This window comes from Leopardus geoffroyi, chromosome A3 (assembly GCF_018350155.1).
Source record: "Leopardus geoffroyi isolate Oge1 chromosome A3, O.geoffroyi_Oge1_pat1.0, whole genome shotgun sequence".
NCBI lineage: Eukaryota > Metazoa > Chordata > Mammalia > Carnivora > Felidae > Leopardus > Leopardus geoffroyi.
In genome coordinates, this window is record NC_059336.1 from 55,249,397 (window position 1) to 55,271,522 (window position 22,126).

Here is a 22,126-nt window from a genome sequence, read left to right on the forward strand (position 1 = left end):
CCAAATGTTCTTCACTAATGTCTAGAAACGTAAATGACTTTGGCTTGTTAATTTTATGTCCTGTGATGTCACTTATTAGTCCCAGAAAAGTTTTTGGGAATACCTTGGGATTTTTTACGTGGAACATTGATGTCATCTGCAAATAGGGACAATTTTATTCCTTCCTCTATGATCTGTGTGTCTTGTATTTCCCTTTCTTTCCCTATTACATTGGCTGGAACTCTCACTACTGTGTTGAACAGGGGTGATGAAAGTGGACATCCTTGCTCCCATCCTTAGGGCAAAAGCACTTTCACCATTAAGTTCAATGTTAGCTGTAGAGTTTTTGTAGATGTCTTTGCCAGGTTGAAGAAGTTCTCTTCTACTGCTTGTTTTCTGAGAGTTTTAATTGTGAATGGGTATTAGACTTCGTCAAACACCTTTTCTGCATTAATCGATACCATTATGCGATTTTTCTTCTTTAACCTGTTAATATGGCAGATTACATTGACTGGTTTTCATATAGTGAACTAGCTTTGCATACCTGGTATAAACCCACTTAGAGATGATACAATTCTTTTTATATATAGTGGATTTCTATTTGCTAATACTTCATAAAGGGATTACGCACCTGTATTCATAGGGTTTGTTTTTCCTTTTTGTACTGCTGTTTTCTGGTTTTGATATCGGGGTAATAATAAATTTATAAAAATAATTGGGAAATGTTCCTTTCTCTTCTGTTTTCTGGAATATATTTGTGTCTAAGTCTCCCCTCCTTCCTCTCTCTTCCTTCTTTTCTTTCTCTCTTTCTCTCTTTCTTTCTTTCTCTTTCTTTTCTTTCTTTCTTTCTTTCTTTTGTTCTTTCTCTTTCTTTTCTTTCTTTCTTTCTTGCTTGCTTGCATGCTTGCTTTCTTTTCTTCCTTTCTTCTCTATTTTCTCCACTATTCAGACTGGGTAATATCTATTAACCTATTTCAAGTTCACTGATTTTCTCCTCCCTTTCCTTCATTTTGATGTTAAGTGTATCCACTGAGATTTGTCTTTTACTTCTCGTGTTTTTTAGTTCTAAAATTTCCGTTTCATTTTTATTTATATCTTCTATTTCTCCCTTGAGATTCTCTCCTCCATTTGTATCAAATGTGTTCAGAATTGTTCAGACCATTGTTATGAGGACTGGTTGAAAATCCTCGTCAGGTGATTCTAAGATACGTATCATCTTAGTGTTGGCATCTGTTGGCTTGATTTCTTTCACTCAAGTTGAGATTTTTTTGATTCTTCTTGTTATGAGTGAGTTTTGATTGAAGCCTAGATGTTTTGAGTGTTATGCTATGAGGCTCTGGGATACAAAAGGCAAGATAAAATTCAGGGAACTCACCACCACGTCCTTCTTCAAGCTTTGAGGTTTCTAGTGGGTCTCCCTCCATCTCTCTACTTTTCAGAGTTTTATGTTTGTTTTATACCCAACTTTCTCAGTGAGTTTTATCTCTACTTAGCAGAAAAGACAAGGATAATTACTTACACTCTATCTTTCTGGAAGCAGAAACTCATTTTTCTTTTAATTAAACCATACTTCCCCTTGTTTTAGGAGTCATATTTGGCTCCTTCATTTCTCTCCATTCCTGATTTTGGAACAACGTTTGAAGATTCCACCCCCTCAATACTCCTGGAGTTAAAAGTATGTCCCTTTCCATGTTCTACGCCTTTGTCCTGTTCAGAAACTGTTCATTAGCTCTTGCTGGAATTTTTTTTTTTAATTTTTTTTTTCAACGTTTATTTATTTTTGGGACAGAGAGAGACAGAGCATGAACGGGGGAGGGGCAGAGAGAGAGGGAGACACAGAATCGGAAACAGGCTCCAGGCTCTGAGCCATCAGCCCAGAGCCTGACGCGGGGCTCGAACTCCCGGACCGCGAGATCGTGACCTGGCTGAAGTCGGACGCTTAACCGACTGTGCCACCCAGGTGCCCCTTGCTGGAATTATTTAAATAGCTCCCCGATTGGTCTCTAAACCGACAGTCTCTCCCTTTCTTCCAGTCTCTACTGTTCTACAGATTGTGGCCAGGTTTATTTCCTTAGGCATAAATTATTGTGCTTTCTTTCTCTTCCTCCATGATCTTAGACCACTGGCTACTTAGTAAAACTCAAACTCCTTAGCTTGAGGTTCAAAGCCATCACTATTATGGCTCCTCTTCCTGCTGACAGCCCGATCATCCTCTGCTCTCACACATGATCTGATGCTGCAACACAAAAGGATCACTTTCAGACCCCAGATACCTGCTGTGCAGTTTGACCCTAAGCTTCCATTCATGCCTTCCCTCTGCTTGGAATGCACCCCCTCACCCACTTGGGTCGGGGTCCGTCGCCTCAAGGAAACCTTCCTTGACCACCCAAATCAGAACCAATACCTCCTCCCATCAACAACCATAGCCCTTTGCTCACAGCTCTCTTTAAACGTATTTTCCATCCATTTCACAGAGACAAGACAGAATGTATGGTTTTTGCAGGGTCTCTCCTTTTGTATAAAACGAGGCCTTCTTGGCTTAGTGGTCCAGGGAGCAGAGCAGGCCTGTCAGTGGGTGGCGAGACTGGAGCTGGCTTCATCAGGAAACAGGAGGTATGTCGGTGAAACATTTGCTTGCTTCTAGAAAACGTGCTGATTTCAGGAGACTCTGTTCTGTCCTGGGCTCCTCTGAAGAGCCGGGGAAGGAAACTTTCGAGATAGATCCACCATGCTTGTCACGAAGTCACTTTTGGAGACATTCCAGATCAAAGGTCCCTTGCCCTTCATTAGCTCTACCTGTCATATCTGCGGTATGGACAGTTTATCCTTTGGGGTGCTGGTGTGTTCTCTGTACAGGGGGTGGAGGCAGCAAAAGGAACAAGTGAAAAGAGGAGATATTTGGATTTAAGTCTGAGCTCTGCCCCTTCCTAGCTGTGTAAATGCTGGACCTATTCTTTAACTTCTTTGTACCTCACATTCCTCGTCTGCAAAATGGGGATAATTATAGAACCCTCAGAAAATCACATAAAAATGCCTCGAACAGTTGTGGGCACTCCATAAGTGCTAGCAATGACCATTTTCAATGTTTTCCACCAACGTGCCCGAAAGAGTAGGGTATTTGTGAGCCTCGGGACAATGCCCCAAAGTAGCCCCTATTGGCTTGAAATTTCTTTTAGGTATTCTATTTCACATTAAATATTTATGCAAATAGGGGCGCCTGGGTGGCTGAGTCGGCTGAGCACCTGACCTTGGTTCAGGTCACGATTTGGCGGTTTGTGAGTTCGAGCCCCGCGTCGGGCTCTGTGCTGACAGCTCAGAGCCTGGAGCCTGCTTTGGATTCTACGTCTCCTTTTCTCTCTGCCCCTCCCCCATTTGTGCTCTGTCTCTCTCTATCAAAAATAAATAAATGTAAAAAAAAAAAAAATTAAAAAAACATTTATGCAAATGTTGCAGTCGACTCAATTAGGTAGTTTGTTTGTTGAGTTTGTTTTAGTATCTGACTATTTCTTTTGCAGATGTATTTAAGAAAAGTGTATACTCTAGAAAGATCATTCTATGTGCTACCCTTGGCATGGGGCAGAGCCTCTCGGTGACATACTCCTATCGTTTGAGATACACAGTCCCAGCGGGCCTTGCTTGAGCCAAAGACACAGAAGACTGAAGCCGAGGCCAGCACCGCAAAGTATTTCTCACTGATGAGTTCTGTGTGGGGTTCATCCAGCCCCTATGCCCTCCTCTACGGACCCTCCCTAAACTAAGAGTCAGAGCATCAGGCCATCTTTCCTCATTCGGGAGAATTGGCCCTTTGTTGGATATGTGAAATGTAAGCAATGTGGGCACAGAGATAAAAATCTTGGCTAGTATTTCCCAGGCTATGATCATCAATAAAATAGGGCAGAAGAGAGCTATAATCTAATGTACTATATTACTGTAATTAGAGCTTCATGCATAGAGCTCTCTCCCGCCCTCCCTCCAAAATAATGAAACCGTTTGAAATAAATAGTAGTGACTTTATTCTCCATCATGTGGTGTTCAGTGATTGGGTAATTATGGTAACAGCATACAGTTAGTGGTTGAGTTCAGAATGTAAGAAAAGAGATTTGGGATGGGAGCACAGAATTGTAGCATTGCAGAGCTGGGAGGCGTCCTGGCAATTGGTACCTAACATCCCCACCCTTTAAAAAGAGGAAACTGAGGCGCCTGGGTGGCGCAGTCGGTTAAGCGTCCGACTTCAGCCAGGTCACGATCTCGCGGTCCGTGAGTTCGAGCCCCGCGTCAGGCTCTGGGCTGATGGCTCAGAGCCTGGAGCCTGCTTCCGATTCTGTGTCTCCCTCTCTCTCTGCCCCTCCTCCGTTCATGCTCTGTCTCTCTCTGTCCCAAAAATAAATAAACGTTGAAAAAAAAAATTTAAAAAGAGGAAACAAAAGAGATACAGAGGTTGCAAATGTGAGACGCTTAGACGGAGTGGAGTCAGAGCTAAAACCCCGGGCTCCTTTCTCCTGTTCAATGTTCTTTTCAATTCACATGTCTCTGGGAAACCACTTAAGGCAGACTATTCTAGAAAGCTTTCTACATGGCAAGGAGACTTTGCTCCCCACACCTGCTGAGGTAGAGGACAACGTTTCTGTGACTTAGGCTCTTGTCTGTCTTTTCATCATCTCTGGACCCCGAAAGTCATGGCTACTGAACATCAACGCAAGTCAGCACTGAACATTTGAAACATTTTTTTGTTCTATCCCTTTTCTTCCTTTGATGGAATGGAGAGGAAAAATTAGCAAGCATACAAATTAAGATTTTGTTTAGCTTACTCTTGATGAGGCTAATTGTTTATTTTCGGTTAGATTTTATTTCTGTTATTACATTGAGAACATCAGAGAAATAGTAAACTTTCTCATAAGAATGCTTACATCTCTGTACATTTCCATGGAAGAAATTCAAGAAAGGGCAGCGCTTTTTGTACTGAAAGCACAAGGGTTTCCCGTGAAAACAAGCTAAGGGTCCTCATGGAACAAAAAGGAAATGGACTCCAGCCTACAGATGCGTAAAACAGGTTCCGAATGACACAAACGTGCACCGTTGGGACATGAACGTAACCCACGAACTCATGAACCTATGAGCAGAAACACGATCACGGCCAAAGTCACCCACAGGCTCTCCCTCTCATCTCCTTCTCCATCCTATAGAAAAGGAGAGACTGATTCAGCCGGCGAGAAAGGCATGAGCTCATCTCTGCCACTAATCCCAACTGACTCTGTCATTTGCTCCTCAACTCCAGGATAGCCACACCTAGGGCCTGGGGTAAGCTGTCTCCCTCCTTCCCACCCTGTCCAGTAGCCATCCAACGACACTCTCACCCCACCGCTGCCAGAAGCTAAGCCCAACCTGAACAAGGTGGACATGGAAAATCCAATTCTGCCCATGATGGGACTCGGCGCCACCCTGGGAAGAGCAAAGCCGGTAGTCGTCACTCGGCAGGAAGCAGCAATGCAGTTGGGAAACATTCTGCACAGAAGTAAGGTCCACACCATTACGTGCATGGAGAGACACAGACAACACTGAAGAGCGAATTTCTCATAAAAGATAACGTCCTCTGTGTTCTTCCTTGCTCCAATTCCAACCCTCCCTGAACCTTGAAACAGCAGCTGGGGCTCCTGTGTCTTGATTGACAGTCATTCAGATGTCAAGGCGAGATTACGAAGATGTCAAGATGGCCACTGAGACGGAGGACATAAACATGGGAAGACCCCTCTTCGTGGGCACGTCTGCCTTCTCCTTAGGGTCACCGGACGGTGCCACCAGCACACGGCCCACTATAGGACGTGGAAGTGCCCAGGTGACTTACTGCGGCCATATGCATTTCTAGAATACTTTCCCATCATAAGGTGTTTTCTCAGTCAAAACTTTGTTGACTGCCCAGTGGTAGCATAGGTGCCATTGTCTTCACTCACTTGTGAGGAGACTGAAGCACAGGGAGGCTGGCACACAGTCAGGGAGGGGATAGAAGAGACTAGAATAATGTATGCTAAATTTCCGAAAGGCTGCTCTGTTCCGGACACTTAGTGCCTGACCTATTTGGTCTTCTTGTCTGTAAAATGGCTCTAAGAATGGCATCTCCCTCATAGAGTGTGGTAAGGATTCAAGGAAATAACACAGCAGAAATGTCTGGCTTGGTGCTTGACACAGGAAGCCTTCAGTTTGTTAGCGGATCCCTATAATATCCTTACCAGTGTCTATTATGATCTCCACCTTATAAATCAGGAGAGTAGGGCATAGTCAGGAAAGTAACTCACTCAATTAACCAGCATGTTAGGCCTCAGACGTAGATCCGTATGACTCCAAAACCTGTCCACTCAAGAACACAGACATTCCAGAACTCAGGCTGCCTGTTCCCAAGTTCCATGCACTTTCGCGGACCTGTTCATCCCGATTTGAGACAGTCTCCTACCGAAAGTGCTGTGACCTGGTTCGACAAGCAAACACAAAGCCTTCCGTCTTAGAAAATACACAATTTGCCATCATTTACACAAAAACCCAGGCCATCATTCATGTTCCATGAAGACTTTGATGACATCAACAAAGAAGCTCATATCAGAGCCCGCAGAGGAACTAAGCAGTTCTGAAGCCCAGTTGGATGTCTGAGGCCAATAACGAATATGAAAGTCGAAAGAATGTTCTCATCCGCATTCCCGCGATTTCACAAATTCTTTGTCTTTATTACCTAATTTCCAACCCACTTCCTGTTTTTGGTAAAATGTTGAGGAGCTATAAAAAAGGTAACTGGGGGGAAAAAAACCCCTTTCTTATATCTATGGCTTCTTGCGTGTAGTACTCATTCCACAAATGCTTGCACGATGTATGGATAAACTGAATGTGAATGAATGCATCTATTTTCTTCTTGTGAATTGGCTCCAAGGGCCAATCTTACAGGGGCTGACAAAAAAATTACATCCCTGAGAAGTCACAAGTGCCCAGTAATGCTTCGCTGAAAAGCATTACTGTCTTTACGTTTTCAATGCCCGGATGCGAGGATATCCCCCACGAATGTGGCCACCTCATGGGTGGGCCAGTGCAGCCAGCGCTCACAGCTGCTTTGCAAGCATTCAACCTGAACTTAAGTAGGAGACTCCCACGCTCGTGCCAGGACCCACAGCATAGGCAGGGAGCATACCTTCCTTTGGTGTCGTAGCCATTATGTGCCATTTGCTGGCGACTGGCCAGTTCTGATCCCATTTCCACCCACCTGATGGCTCTTCAAAAGAATCCACATATTCACAAGATCTGCTGGCTGACATCTCTGCAACGCGACACGGGGAAGCTCTGCGGGGAGCTCCAGTACTGACAAGTTCTCCGGTGGGAAGCACCTGCTGTCGTTGGAACACCTGAGTCACAGTCTTGGCTCTGTGGATGCAGCAGGGAACGTTTCTCCTCCCCCGTTGTCTATAAAAGTGGCCAACGAAACAGAACTTCTGTGTCCAGAAAAAGTTTATGAAAGCGCTTCATAAACAACAAAGAGAGAAGCTGGCCCATCGCCAAAGACCATTACCACCAACAGAGGGACAGACTTGGAAGGAAAAATAGCTCCTGATATACTCTCAACAGCTAGCAACTTCAGATTGCTTTTATGCTCCCCACTCTCAGATATACTGAGCTGGAGTCACCCTACAGTTGGCCATTTGGGTACCTGCTATCTTCACAAATTTTGGCCATAGACAGCTGAGTCTTGCCTAGGTTATAATTTACCTAGTATTTCTTCTCACATCAGATTTAGGTGTTTTATTTCTGCACGGTTTCATCTCATTTTAATCAATAAAGCACAGGTTTGACATGCTAAGTAACATGCGCTCCTGTGGTGCTTACCATATATGGGAAAACACTGTATTAAGTGAAAGATCCTATCCAGACAGGTGTAGGAAAGGGAGCCCACCGAAACTTTTTGTGGGTTGGCACAAGGAATGACTTGGATGTCTCCAGAGTGGAGCAAAAGAGTAGTCCTAACACGCTGAAAAAGCCACCTGAAACTATAATCCAGTGTCTATCCACATCCAATAAGAATTACTTGCCTTCCTATAGCACTTTACAGTTTTAACAACACATTCATTTTCATTTTACAAGGGGTCTTGACCCCAAATCTGGCAGCAGGTGGGGTGGCCAATACCATCCTTTTGCACAAGGCTATATGAGATCATGTTAGAAATAAGGAGCAGCACCATTAACACCTCTGTCTTCAGATCCTTTCACTGTACCCTCCTCGCGGGGGGGGGGGGCGGCGGGCAGGATATTTTTACAAGGATTGCTTTTCCCTCTTTAGACAGGACAACTCTTTCATGCCACTTTGTATCCATCTACTCTTTAACCTGCACATCCAGTTATCTATCCATCCACCCATCCATCCATCCATCCACCCGTCCATCCATCTGTCCACCCGTCCATCCATCCATCCATCCATCTATCCATCCATCCACCCGTCCATCCATCTGTCCACCTGTCCTTCCATCAGTCCACCATCCACCCATCCATCCACCCACCCACTCACCCACCCATCCATCCGTCCATCCATTCATCCATCCACCCATCCATCCACCCATCCCTCCACCCGTCCATCCATCCATCCACCTGTCCATCCGTCCATCCATCTGTCCATCCATCAGTCCACCATCCACCCATCCACCCACCCATCCATCCATCCATTCATCCGTCCATCCATCCATCCATCCATCCATCCACCCATCCATCTATCCATCCATCCACCCATCCCTCCCCCCATCCCTCCACCCATCCCTCCACCCATCCATCCACCCATCCACCTGTCCATCCATCCGTCCATCCATCAGTCCACCATCCACCCATCCGTCCACCCACCCACCCATCCATCTACCCACCCACCCATCCATCCATCTGTCCATCCATCCATCCATCCATCCATCTGTCCGTCCATCTGTTCATTCATCCATCTACCCATCCATCCACCCATCCCTCCACCCGTCCATCCATCCATCCACCTGTCCATCCCTCCGTCCATCTGTCCATCCATCAGTCCACCATCCACCCACCCATCCATCCATCCATCCGTCCATCCATCCATCCATCCATCCACCCATCCATCTATCCATCCATCCACCCATCCCTCCACCCATCCCTCCACCCATCCATCTACCCATCCACCTGTCCATCCATCCATCCATCAGTCCACCATCCACCCATCCGTCCACCCACCCACCCATCCATCCATCTGTCCATCCATCCATCCATCCATCTGTCCGTCCATCTGTTCATTCATCCATCTACCCATCCATCCACCCATCCATCTGTCCACCCGTCCATCCGTCCATCCATCTGTCCATCCGTCCACCCACCCATCCACCCATCCATCCGTCTGTCCGTCCATCCATTCATTCATCAATCCACCCATCCATCCACCCATCCATCCATCTGTCCACCCGTCCATCCATCCATCCATCCGTCTATCCACCAACCACCCATCCGTCCACCCACCCATCCATCCATCCATCCATCCATCCATCCGTCCATCCATCCACCTATCCATCCATCCATCCAGCCATCTGTCTGTCCATCTGTTCATTCATCCATCTACCCATCCATCCACCCATCCATCCGTCCACCCTTCCATCCGTCCATCCATCTGTCCATCTGTCCACCCACCCATCCACCCATCCATCCGTCTGTCCGTCCATCCATTCATTCATCAGTCCACCCATCCATCCACCCATCCATCCATCTGTCCACCCGTCCATCCATCCATCCGTCCATCTGTCCACCATCCACCCATCTGTCCACCCACCCATCCATCCATCCATCCACCCATCCATCCATCCATCTGTCCATCCATCCATCCATCCATCCATCCATCTGTGCATCCATCCATCCATCCATCCACCCATCCATCTGTCCACCCATGCATCCATCTATCCATCAGTCCACCATCCACCCATCCGTCCACCCACCCACTCATCCATCCACCCACCCACCCACCCATCCATCTGTCCATCCATCCGTTCATTCATCCATCCACCCATCCATCCATCTGTCCACCCGTCCATCCATCCACCATCCACCCATCCGTCCACCCACCCACACATTCGTCTATCCATCTGTCCATCCATTCACCCACCCACCCATCCGTCCATCCGTCCATCCATCCATCCATCCATCCACTGTTCTACTCATCTATTCTTTTATCTGCCCTTCCAAACACGTATCCATGTCCATGCATTCATCTACCCATCCATCCACTGATCCAACCAACTACTTAGCCACCTCCCCATCCATTCGTCCACCCAGTCAATATTTGGAGACCTCCTCTGTGTTCCTTACTCACTATACAGAGCACTGGAATAAAAACCACCAGTTTTTATTCTTATAAAATGAAAAGTGTTCCCTGTGAACTGAGGTAGCAATAAGAGTAATGTCTACATCTATTTCCTCTGATTTGAAAATCTACACAGATTTTCCCTGATGGTAGCAAAACATAGTAATGTGCTCTACTTCCTCCTGTCAAATGAAACAAAATACTCAGGAGTATAACAACAAAAGAAGCAGGAAAAGACCTAGTTAGTAAGAGTCCTCTCCTTCTTAAGTGCGTTGGAAGTACAATAATTATGGTTATGTTGTTGGATCACTTTAGATGAAAAGGGCACACTTCCAATTACTTCACATGAGTAACAAGTTCAAATAATTAGACATATATCCCTGATAGAGCCTTGGAACTTTTTGGAAGAGCTAATTTAAGCATCTAGGTGTTTTTTCGGCTGCCATTCAGAGTCGAGACTCACTTATCTTCATGATTACACTCTGTTTTTGGTATTTTAATTCCTCCATTTCAGAGTTGAGGGCAGCAAACCAATTATCAATGATGCAGGTGGCCTAACATATTGAGAGCCCATAAAGGGATGTGTCTCAAAGTAGATAAAAACAGAACTTCAGAAATCATGTAGAACAGAGTGAGACAAAAGAGGAATCCATTATCAACTAATACATAAAAGAGACACATTCAAACACACAAAAAAAATAAGTCAGTGAAACACTGGAAATTCGAAATAAAAAATAAGGCAAGTTTTAACACTCTTGGTACATTTTTTAAAATTTACCCCAAACAGGCTATAACTTCAACAAAATTGTTTTCGCCACGCTCTCCAGTCACCAATGATTTCCTTATCGACGAATGCAACAGAGCGACGGTTCTCAAACTCCAACGTACATCAGGACCACCTGGAAGGCCGGTTAAACCACAGATGGCTGGGACCCACTCTCGGGAGTTTCAGATTCAGATTCAGTAGGTCTGGGGTGGAACCCAAGAATGTGCATTTCTAAATTCCTGGGTGCTGCTGCTTCTGTGGTTAGTCTGGCGACCCCACTTTGAGAAGCACCACGACAGAACACCTCTAGTCCTTGTCTTCCTTCTTAGCTGTGTGTGATGCCGGGGACCACTCCCCAGAACTCTGAATGCCTGCCATCTCGCCTTCTCCTTTTTAGAATCCTAGTGTTCCTCAGGATGCTATGCCAGGCTTCTGTCCTTTCACTGAAATCTTCCTGAGCAACCTCTTTGACTCCGAAGCCTTCAGTTAACTACGTACATCTGGTAGACCCCGGGCTGCAGCTCGGGCCTGATATAATGTGAGCTTTGCAAGGGCACGGTGCCTTGTCGTGCTCACAGTGCATCCCAAGTGACCAGAGTGTGCCTGGCATGTAGAAAGCGCCCGATAAATATCTGTTACAACTTCCTAGTAGATATTTCTACCTGAAAGTTCCACAGGCTCACTAGCAACGGAAATTAAATGTATTTGGAAAGAAATATATCAAAGAAGAGTATTACACAAGCTAGAGTCTTTCCCCGTATTTCTGACGGTACCATCATCCACCCATTCTGTGAGATCTAAGAAACCCAAAGGTCATCCTTGAACCCTTGTGTGTCAGGTCCACCCATTTCCCCCCAGTCTCATTGCCACTGCCTAGTCAAGGCCACCGCACCCTCTCACCTGGATGCCCATGGCAGCCTCCCACCGGGCCCCTCCTATAATCTCCGCACCACACAGTCGGCTGAGAGATCAGATCTCATTCTGCACACCTGTGACTAAAGCCTATCCAGCGACTCTCCTTGACCTTAGAGCAAAGCCCCACCCCTCCCCATGGCCTTAGTCTTTCGGACTGGCTCCCTACTGCCTCTCCAGCTATATCTCCCATGCTTCTCCCCAGCCCTGTACCTCCGTCCTCTCCGACTTGTTTTTGTTCCTTGAATACGCCGTGCGTTCTCATTTCTGAGCCATGGCTCATGATACTTCCTTCCACCTGGAATACTCTTTCCTTTTCTTCCCCCTACATGTTTTAGCTGACTACCTTCTACTCATTTCTCAGTTCCCAACTTAAATATTCACATCCTCCAAAAAGCCTTCCCTGCTCCTCTCATAAAAACAAAACAAAATAGAACAGCCCCCAAAACTGGGCTATGGCTTGCCTTGAGTTTCTATGACCTTCTGCATCTGCATATACAGTATTACCCCTGCCCGTTTAATTATTTGCTTTCTTTGCTCTCCAGGAGAAGGCTCATGCCTACACAGTGCTGGGCCCAGGGCCTGGATTTGGTCATCACTGCTGAAGGGAGAGGCCAACCAGATTTAACAGGGGGAAATTTAAAAGAAATTATTTTTTGTATGTTGAGAGCAGTCAGACGAGCAGTTATGTCTGGGAGGGACATGAGGGGACACTCCGGGATGGTGAAAATATTTTGTATTTTGTTCAGGTCAGAGGTAATATAGGGTAAACATAGATAAACATATATAATACAGGGTAAACATAGATAAAAATTCATCAAGCTGTACAGTAAGGAGCGATGCATTGCACATACGTAAATCAGAATGCAATAAAAGAAATGAATTAATTTCAAATTGTGGTATAATTCATCTGGGGATATCAAAATTCACAGGGGTTAAAACAGCTCACGTGGGTGTAAGACCAGAATTCAGCAACAACCCAAGGCATCGAAGTTCCTTAGGATGCTAATATTTCCCAAAGATCCAGAACTAAAAACATGGTGAAGGAATTCTTTAAGTCTTTGTTCTAAAAATGTCACTGCTTTCAATCGACTCCGCCTTACTTAAGTTTGAGGCCCTGAAGTATTTTTAGAAAGGCAGATAACTTCAAAGTCACTCTCCACAGAATCACATATACTAAAAGCCCCATTTCCCCAATTAGACAGGTTTAAGTTAATGACGTACCATTATATTTCAACATTTGAGGTATTTTAACTCGGGCCACGAAAACCGCTCAGTTGGGTCCACATTATTGTTAAGACGGTCACTTTTCTTTTTCTCCGAGTAGGAGAGGACCCAGGGCAAACCACACATGTGGCTCATCACCCTGTTTAACAGGAACCTTGCCACGCTGACTGTCCAAGCATACCAAGCAATTTAGGACCGTCTAGCTGCCTTTCTCGGACCAGAATGTAAGACACGGAAAGGTCAAGACTCATTTTTCGCCCTAGTGGGCCAAAATGCAGAGCGTTTAGGATCTTGCGTTCTGTAAGGTGCTTTTCACAAGAAGATCCCTGTGCTCTGTCCGGCTGGGCTTCCCAACAATCCCTCTGGCTGGGTTGGTATTTGCTCCCACGGCTCAGCAGTCCCCTGGACCAAGTGAGTGCCAGCTTTGAAACACAGCAATTTAAACATTCTTCCGGTAGGGTGCAAAGCACTTAGGGGCCACTACATGCATCCCAAATAAGGACATCTACAACCGCTACCCAGGAAAGGGGCACTTTCTGCACTTGAGACGAAAGTCATTGCGTTCGGCCGTCTTGGGTGATTTTCCTACAGACATACCTGTTTTGCTTCTATTCTTGGTATGATTTTAGTCGAAGTTTCATTTTCCTTAGCTTCTATTTGCTACTGGCATTTTGCCATTCAATAATCAAAGGAGAGGAGAACTGAAAACTCCGGGTTATTTAACCCAGTGAAAATACCACTTTACCATATGAACTTCTCTCTCACCATATGAGAGAGAAAAAAAATGTAATCTCTAAAACCCTTTCCGGCACCAGATTAGAAAAACCGAAAGCTTGCCGGCCATCACAGGCTGACTGTGAGGAACGGAGCACCCTGTGGTCCTTTTCCTGATGGGAAAACTGAGGTCGCGAACGGGCAAAGGAGAGGCGCCCGAATGTCCCACAGTAGAGGTACTTATTCCTAATTTGGAGCACGCTGTCGCCGTTTCAAAGTATCACCCAGGAAAAGGAAATAATCTGGTAAAGTTGACGTGACAGGGGGGAGATGAGAAGGGAGGGGAGGTCCGGGGCAGCTGGGATGGGCGACGGGCAGGGATGGGGATGGTGATGGTGGTGATGGTGATGGTGATGGTGGAGGCGATGGTGGCGGTGATGGTGATGGTGACGCTGGCCGTCTCCTCTCCCGTTTCTCCATCACTGCCTGTCCTCTCTGCCTCCTCCGTCCCCGCGTGGCCTCTGCCCGGAGAAACACAGCCGCCAGGATTTGCACCCACGCCGCACGGCCTCGGGCACAAGGCTGCGGCGCCCCGAGCCCCGCGCCCCCCGCGCCCCCCGCGCGCCGCGCTCCGCCGCCCGCACCGCCTCGCGGGGCGCGCACCGGCCCCGGCTCCCCGCCCGCGCGCCCGCACCGCCCGTCTGGCCCGACACCCGCGCCGGGAGCGCCCGCGCCCCCCGGCCCGCTCCCCGCCGAGCCCCCGGCGGCCCGGCCACCGGTCACTTACGCCTGCGCCGGGCCCCGCCGCCCCGCGGCCCCGAGACAAAGGCTGCGCGGCCGCTGCGCCGCCGGCTGCTCCTCCAGCCGCCGCTGCCGGGGACCCGGAGGAGGGGGGTGGGGGGGCGGAGGAGGCGAGGAGGAGGGGACGGCGGGGAGGGGCCGCCGCGGCGCCGGCCACCGGGCTGCAGCGGCCCAGACCCCAGTCCTGCGAACCCGGCCCGCAGCTCTCCAGGGCGCCGTCCTCCCCGGGTCGTGGGCCCGAAAACCTCCCCCAGGGGACCAGGGGACCGCCCCTTGAGGGGGGTGGTGGGGGAAGAAGAAGAAGGAGGGGTGTGTATGTGTGTGTGTGTGTGTGCGTGCGCGCGCGTGTGTTCCTTCTTTCCACTCCTGATCTCCTCCATCCACCCCCGCGGCCCCGAGCCATCTCAGGAAAATGCCAGACTCTGCCTCCCCTGTACAACTCTGGGGGCGCGCCCACGGACCTCCTTTCCGTCCACGCACCTGCCCGCCGGACGTCCAACCATTTTGTGGAGCGCAAAACTGAAACCTGGAAAGTGAGGTGCCCAAAGACGCCAGGTGGGAGAATGCCAGCCTCGCGAACCCTTCGGGACCCACGTCTCACTTGGTTGCCTTTCCCGGGCTTAGTTTAGCGCCAATTGCTTGAGCCCCCCGCCCCAGGGGCCGGACAGGCTGGAGGGTAGGCACGAGTGCTCCCCTCCATGCTCCTGCGGGGGAGTCGGTAGGCTTCCCTTTCTGGGAGAAGTACCACTTTCGCTTGGCCCAGGCATCTACATCTTGTCAAGAACAGTGGCTTTGATTTAGTTTTATTTTAAAAACTTTTCATTATGGAATTAAAAAAAAAAATCAAAAGTAAGATGCTCTAAGGAACCCCTAAGTGGTCAGCTCCAGCTTCAAAGATGGTAATACTCTCTCCATTCTTCTTTCATTTATCCCCCAGCTCTTCCCCCATCCCAGAGACTAAGGACTTGAAAAGAACGTGATCACGATACCCTTACCCCACCTTACCGAATTGAGAATAATTCCGTAAGTATCATCTGCCTGTGGCTTGTTACCAGCTCATGGTTATTCGTGAAGTAATGGTTATTGCTGGGTCTGTGTGGAAGGGCCTTACCAATGCTGCTCGGCTTGGGCGTGGGCCCTAAGTGTCCCCAAAGCTGGTGGTACAAAAGGTTGGCTACCTTGTTGCAAGCCTGCAGTGACTGGAGCAGGAACAAGGCAGTGCGGATCTAGCGAGGGCCAGATACTCCTTACCGGTCCCAGGCCCCTGGAAAACTGTGTTTGAAGCCTGTCCTTCCAGGAAAATGTGCCCACAGGATTCCGGGGGTTTGATCTCACTTCTCACCGGCCGCCTGAACCCAAGTACGGGTTACAAACTACAGAGCTGGGCTGAAGTGTTCCTTGCAACCCCCTGGAGCCCCGTAGATGGGGGAAACAAGGGGTTCCCCTCTTGTTTGCTGAGAGTTCTGGGGCCCAAGGACAGCAAGGGAGTCACGACTCGGTTGGGGGCCTTTCCCCCCCTGGGAGAAGCCTCAGTATTTAAGTCCTATGCGAGTGCGGCATGGAAGTGGATTCTTAGCTGTCACTCAGGAGAGCGTCTTTCGAGGATGAAGAGACCTGAGTTGTGCCAAGGGCGTCTAAACACTTGGCTGATCTAGCCTCCCCGGTGGCAAAGCCGGAGTCCGCCCCTGGGTGCCGGGCTTTGCGGGGAGGGGTTGTTAAGCGGTGGGCACATCGGAGCAGTCAGGGTACACGTTCTGGACTCTGCCTGGCTTTGAAGTCAGTACCTCTTGCTAGCCTTGTGACCTCGGGCAAATTACTGGACATCTCTGGGCCTGTTTTCTTATTGGGAAAAAAAAAAAATAGGGCTGTCGTTCAGACCTGCCTCGTTGGGCTGCCGGAAGTGGGGGGCGTTTACGCAGGTTCAGTGCCTGGTTCAGAAGGGTTGAAAAGGTGCTCAGAGCATTCGTGCTGCCTTGTGCCCTCTAAGTGGGAGAGCTGGTGACTGAGACCCAGAAGGACCTCTGCTGCCCCGAAGGATACACAGCGTGGGGCGCCTGGGTGGCTCAGCCGGTTAAGCATCCAGCTCTTGATTTCAGCTCAGGTCATGGCCTCACAGTTTGTGGGGTCAAGCCCCATGTCAGGCTCTATGCTGACTGTGGAGTCTGCTTGGGATTCTCTCTCTCGCCCTCCCTCCCTTTCCCAAAATAAATAAACTTTGCCACAAAGGATTCACAGCCGCAACTGAAGCCGACAGAAAGGGCCCACGACTGCTTTCCGGGGCAGCAGAAGCACCTGTGACAAAGTGGCTCTTCTCTCGATTACTGGCAGGCCTCGGCGGAGTTCCTGAACACTGCGGGTTTCCCTAGGGACCTGGGTCCAGGAAATGATCTCTGAGATGCCAAAGGGGCGCGTGTAGTCTCTCTCCGCCCACCCCGGTTGGACTGGTCTTGGTCAGTGGAACCTGACGTGCCCTCTCCTGCGTCTCCAAGCCTTACTTTCTCTGTGAAGTCTGATGACCTCAGGCAGCAGAAAATCTCCCCCATCTGAGCTCTTGGGCCTGTCCTGCGTTAGTGATTCGCTCGGTCAGTTGCTATGCCTGTTGCGTGGGTCTGCCTCGACGGCAGATGTGTTGAGAGCAGAGATTGTCATCAACTGCCCCAGCATTGCCCATAATACCCTGTTCCTTGCCCAACCCAGCATCGGAGCAAAGAATGCTTCCCGTAATGTATGCAGATTATCGTTCTCCCAAGAGGGTTCCACCCAGGCCAGGATTTCCGTGTCCTGTGGCCAGCCCAGCAACTAGCCAAGTAGCTCAAATCTGCTCACCTGCCAGCCCTGCCCCAGGGCAGGGCTGGGTCTGAGGATGAAGGGGCATGTCCCTGGGCTGGGGCATCCCAGTCACCCTGATTATGACACTCTGATTCCTAATCTTCATCTCCTGCTTGCTCTAGAATCTCGGTCCTGACCTGGAGAGCATTGTCTGCTTCCCTGGTGTGGCTCTGGATTTCGGTGACCGTTTTCTGGAGAGAACCAACCTTTTGCTTCTCTCTGTATCTTTCCCCATCTCTGCACCCCTTCCCTTCCCTCACTTACAAATCTCTTCCTTTCCTAGCTCTAATACGGATCGTATTGATTTCTCTTTTTCTTTTTCTTTGTTAATTTCATTTACTTATTTTGAGAGGGAGTGAGAGAGCACAAGCTGGGGAGGGGCAGAGAGAGGGAGAGATTCCCGAGCAGGTTCCGCACCGTCAGCGCAGAGCCCCACACGGGGCTTGATCTCACAAACCGTGAGATCATGAACTGAGCTGAAATCAAGAGTTAGAGGCTTCACGAACTGAGCCACCCGTACTTGGCCTGCATCAGTTAGGGAGAAGGTAGGTGAGGAGAATCTGGACTGAAGTTTACATACAATGATACGAACAAATGAAAGGTAGAGTCTAGTTGTGCTCTGGGGAGACGTGTTCCCGTGGAGGTCTTCTTACAGAATGTAGAATATTTTAGGGATACTCAGACCTTGTGGGTCTTCTTGGGAATAAATTTACCCGAGAGCCCTCGGGTTAACACAGAACCCAACAAACAATATTATTGCCATCCGTTTGCTCTTTGTGGACAATCCGACACTCTGTGCCAGCTCTAAGAAAAAGCTCTATAAACTATTAAAATGACAAAGAACTTCAGTCCTGCTAAAGAAATAGAGTTTGGCTTAGCTAAATGGAACACCAGACAAATGTGAAGGACGGCTTGGGGTGATGAATGGATTCACGGCAATAAAGATGAACTTACAGAAGATTAATAGAAGGAGAGATGGATAATATCGGGGCTTCCAGCTGTTGATGAATGCTAAACTTATTGACATTGAAGATAAGCCTAGATAAAAGGCATTCAGTCCAAATGGAGAGAGAATGCTTCAAAAGAAGCCTAATGCTCGCAACTAAATTAAAGCAGTAAATATATCTGTGGTTCCAGCCCATTTGTTATGATAGAGACTACAGATCATTATAATGAGAGGCAGATTATTAACCACAAAGGGCCCTGTGCGTCACAGGGAATTTGAGCCACTCGCTCCCCCACGTCCCAGAAAATCCACTTGGTCGAGAAGGAAGCCTTCTTCATACACTAGTTGGAAACTAAGACGATTGAGAACGTCACGTGGGGGTGGTTTTAAACCCTCAAGAGGTGTGGTCTGTGTCCCCTCCCACCCAGTCTGGATGGGCTTGGTTCAGCTTCGCCAACAGGGCAAGGCGGAGGAGTCCATAGAGGTGATCTTCTGGGGGCAGATCATCAAAGGCATGCAGTTTCCTTCCGGCTCCGTTGGAAGGCTTGCCCTCCGGTGCTCCCTCTTGGGGTAGGCCTACCCAGAGCTTCCAGATGATGCCGGTGCATATCCAAGAGCAAACAAAAATACGCCAGGTGACTTAGGAGGTTTTGCCTGCAAAGGGTTTACAGTCTCAGCAGAGATCAGCGGGATATAAGCTGGACCAGAAGGTTGGGGTCTCACTGAATTCCGGGCTGTACTCTGCCCTTCCCGGCTACGTGGGAAAGTGGTCGTCTCTGTGCCCGGTGTCCCTCCCCCTGTAAAGTCAAACAGTTGTGAAGAGTGAATACACATGAGGCATTTAGAACATGGTGAGTAACCCATAGATGGCAGCCGTTGTTAAGGTTATTGTGTCCCGGGACACACTCTGTGACGCAACGCAGAGAAAGGGCTCCCGGACCTGCTCACATATCATCAGGTGATTTCTTTTTCAAGAAAAGCAGATGTGTACAATGGATTTGATTAATAGGCTCTATAGTTTTATAACCAATTCACAGCCGCTTCCTTTAAATCAGGGCTTTACCATCTTTTTTGGACTATGACCCACGCTAAGAAATACATTTCCCGTTGTGACCTGATACCCACAAGAATCCCCCCCCCCCCCCCGCATCAAAGCATGTAAACATCTTCATTGGGCAACACACTCTGTTTTATTTTCGATTCTGTCCTCTTTCATTTTTCAAAATCCACTAAGTCGATCCCCTAGCCCATTAAATGGGTCAAAATCTACAACTTGAAAAACGGTGCCTTCCGTAAACGACTTTTATATGGCTTCCTTGCCCTAACCTTTTCACTGTTTTTCACTTTGTCGCCCAGCTCTTCTCCACTTTCTGGAAGTCTCGCTTGTCCAGGACGACCGGTCTACTGCCTCCCCGTCCTGATGGGCGGCCACGATGAAGCCGGACCCACCGGCCCCAGCACAGAAGGTAGCACGTGTCAGACAAGGATTTTTGAACTGAGTTTAGAACAGGGATTCTAACTCTGTTTTTCTGCTCAGGTTTTAAGTGGGCTAAGCACTTAGTTCTCAGATGATTTCTAGGTTGCTGGTAACGCACTGTCAGTGTCAGGGAGAAGAGACTTGGCTGGCAGCCCTTTCTCAGATGTTCCAAGCAAACATGCACACGGTTCTCAAACCTTAGCCTGGTCTCAATGCCCATCTTCCCTGAAAGCTGTTTTCGCTTTATAACCACAGGATGTTTCAAATCAAATTCCAGAAAATGCCTCGCAATTAAAATTTTACACTGCCTGTCGCTACGTGCCAGCTTTGCTACTGCTTTTCGTCACTGCCCATTATAAATAATGACCCTGGCATGCGTTTTGTTACTAGAGCCATTAACCCAACTAACCGTTCCGCTCACATGAAACAAGCCGTGCATCTGCTAAGGTGACTTGGTGGGTAGATTTCTTTTTCCTTTTGTTTTTGTTTTTGTTTTTTTCCTTCTGCAGAACCCGATGCCACACAATAAAATGAGCAAATGGAAATTTCAGGGAAATGTACATCAGAGCTACCGATCCTTCATGGGGTATCTACGTATGGCTTATAGCAGGAAACGTTTTTGTCCACTCTTGGGGCTGCCGTGTTGACAAAATGAGATTGCTTTTGCACAGGCGTGTCCCGCCTTAATCTCCTTTTATCTGCAGATAAAAGGAATTACCTTCTCTTCCCGGGGAGCCCATGATAGAGTAGAGAGCAGGTGGGGTTTGGTTTCACACAGACTAGGGTGTTGGCTTACAGCTCTGACATTCATTAACTGAGCAATTAGAAGCTTCAGATCTTTGAGCCTCATTTCCCTTGTCTGTAAAACGGGAATAATAATGCAGATAATAATATACCTCTCAGTGCCGCGAGAAAAGCTTACCACAGGCTGGCCAGTGGCCATGGCATGGCCTGACTAAAAAAGTCACTAGATAGTGATGAATAGCCCCAATCAAGTAATTTAAAAAATAGCTTTATTCGAAGAAATGAGTACCCCAAAAGTCCAGACAGTGCGTGTGGCAGACAGAATAACAGCCCCCAGAGATATTCATATCCTAATCCCTTGAATTTATGAATATATTATATTTACAGAGGTGGGTAAGTTAAGGGTCTGGGGACGGAGCGATCGCCCTGAGTTATCCAGGTGGACACCATGTCACCACAAGAGTCCTTTTAATCCAGGGGTCAGAATCAGGGAAGGGGATGTGAGGACAGAAGCAGAGGTTGGAGTAGATGTAGAGCCACGGGCACAGGGCTGCAAGCAGCGTCTAGGAGCTGGAAATCCATCGTCTCCTAGAGCCTCCAGAAGGAATGCAGCCCTGTCAACAGCTTGATTTTCGCTTGTGAGATGCATTTTTAGACCTTTGATGGTCAGAACTATACAATAATAAATTGGTGTTGTTTTAAGCCACTAAAGTCGTGGTACCTTGTTACAGCAAAAACGAATCTGTCAAGGAGGAAGGGGACTGTCATGGGCAAGAAGCATACAAGGTCAGGTGGGCTTCTGGGGGGAATGGCCTCCTTCCGAGTTCTCGATTTGGGTTGGGGGAACCCAGACAAATGGGTATTCAATTTATAACTCCGTGTTCAATGTTAGATAAATGCTATGCATCTTTTTCTTCACGTAAGTTACCTTTCATAAGTTAAACATAGTTCCAGTGGCTTTTTTACTTGGAAAAAGCTGGGATCTAGCAGAAAATAGAAGAGACCCTCATACTGGGTCATTGAGGAGAGTTTACAGAAGTGGATAGTTACCACGTTGTGGCCAAGGTTAGAGAAAGAAACAAAGGCCAGCACACTGGCCTGAGACTAGCAATGGAGGGAAGCCATCAACCACGGGGCTGGAAGAGGCAAAGGAGAAGGACGTTCCAGAGCTTGAGAGGAGCAGCTTTGTGGAGAAGACTGCCAGACAGGAGTTGTCAGGGGAGGGACCTCTCAGTGGGGGAGGGAGGGGAGAGTTGCAGCCCACCGGCCAGTCCCTGCGGCTGCCTCCCATTGGCCGATCCCACCCAGAAGCCAGAGCACAGGGCCTGGTTGACGCCTCCCCAACGCGGAGCAGGGTGGAGAGAGTTGCAAAGTGGGTCTAGAGGGCCAAAGGAAAATATCCTA

The 22,126-nt window shown here is 48.2% G+C and overlaps 1 protein-coding gene and 1 long non-coding RNA gene across 3 annotated transcripts in view; one reads left to right on the plus strand and one right to left on the minus strand.

Moving 5' to 3' along the window:
- GPR45 (G protein-coupled receptor 45) overlaps window positions 1-15,013 on the minus strand; it is a 110,135-nt gene extending 95,122 nt beyond the window's left edge. The window contains exon 1 of one of the 2 annotated variants that reach the window (XR_006703382.1): window positions 14,713-14,875. The gene's annotated coding sequence lies outside the window, so the exon portion shown is untranslated. Of the gene's footprint in view, window positions 1-14,712 lie in introns of both variants that reach the window. The other variant, XM_045445557.1, reaches the window with a different exon arrangement.
- Window positions 15,014-15,028: 15 nt separating this feature from the next.
- On the plus strand, window positions 15,029-21,428 carry LOC123580610. The gene is made up of 3 exons (XR_006703383.1): window positions 15,029-15,259; window positions 15,664-15,749; window positions 19,858-21,428. It is a non-coding gene; the product is annotated as an uncharacterized LOC123580610 (long non-coding RNA).
- Window positions 21,429-22,126: the final 698 nt, after the last annotated feature.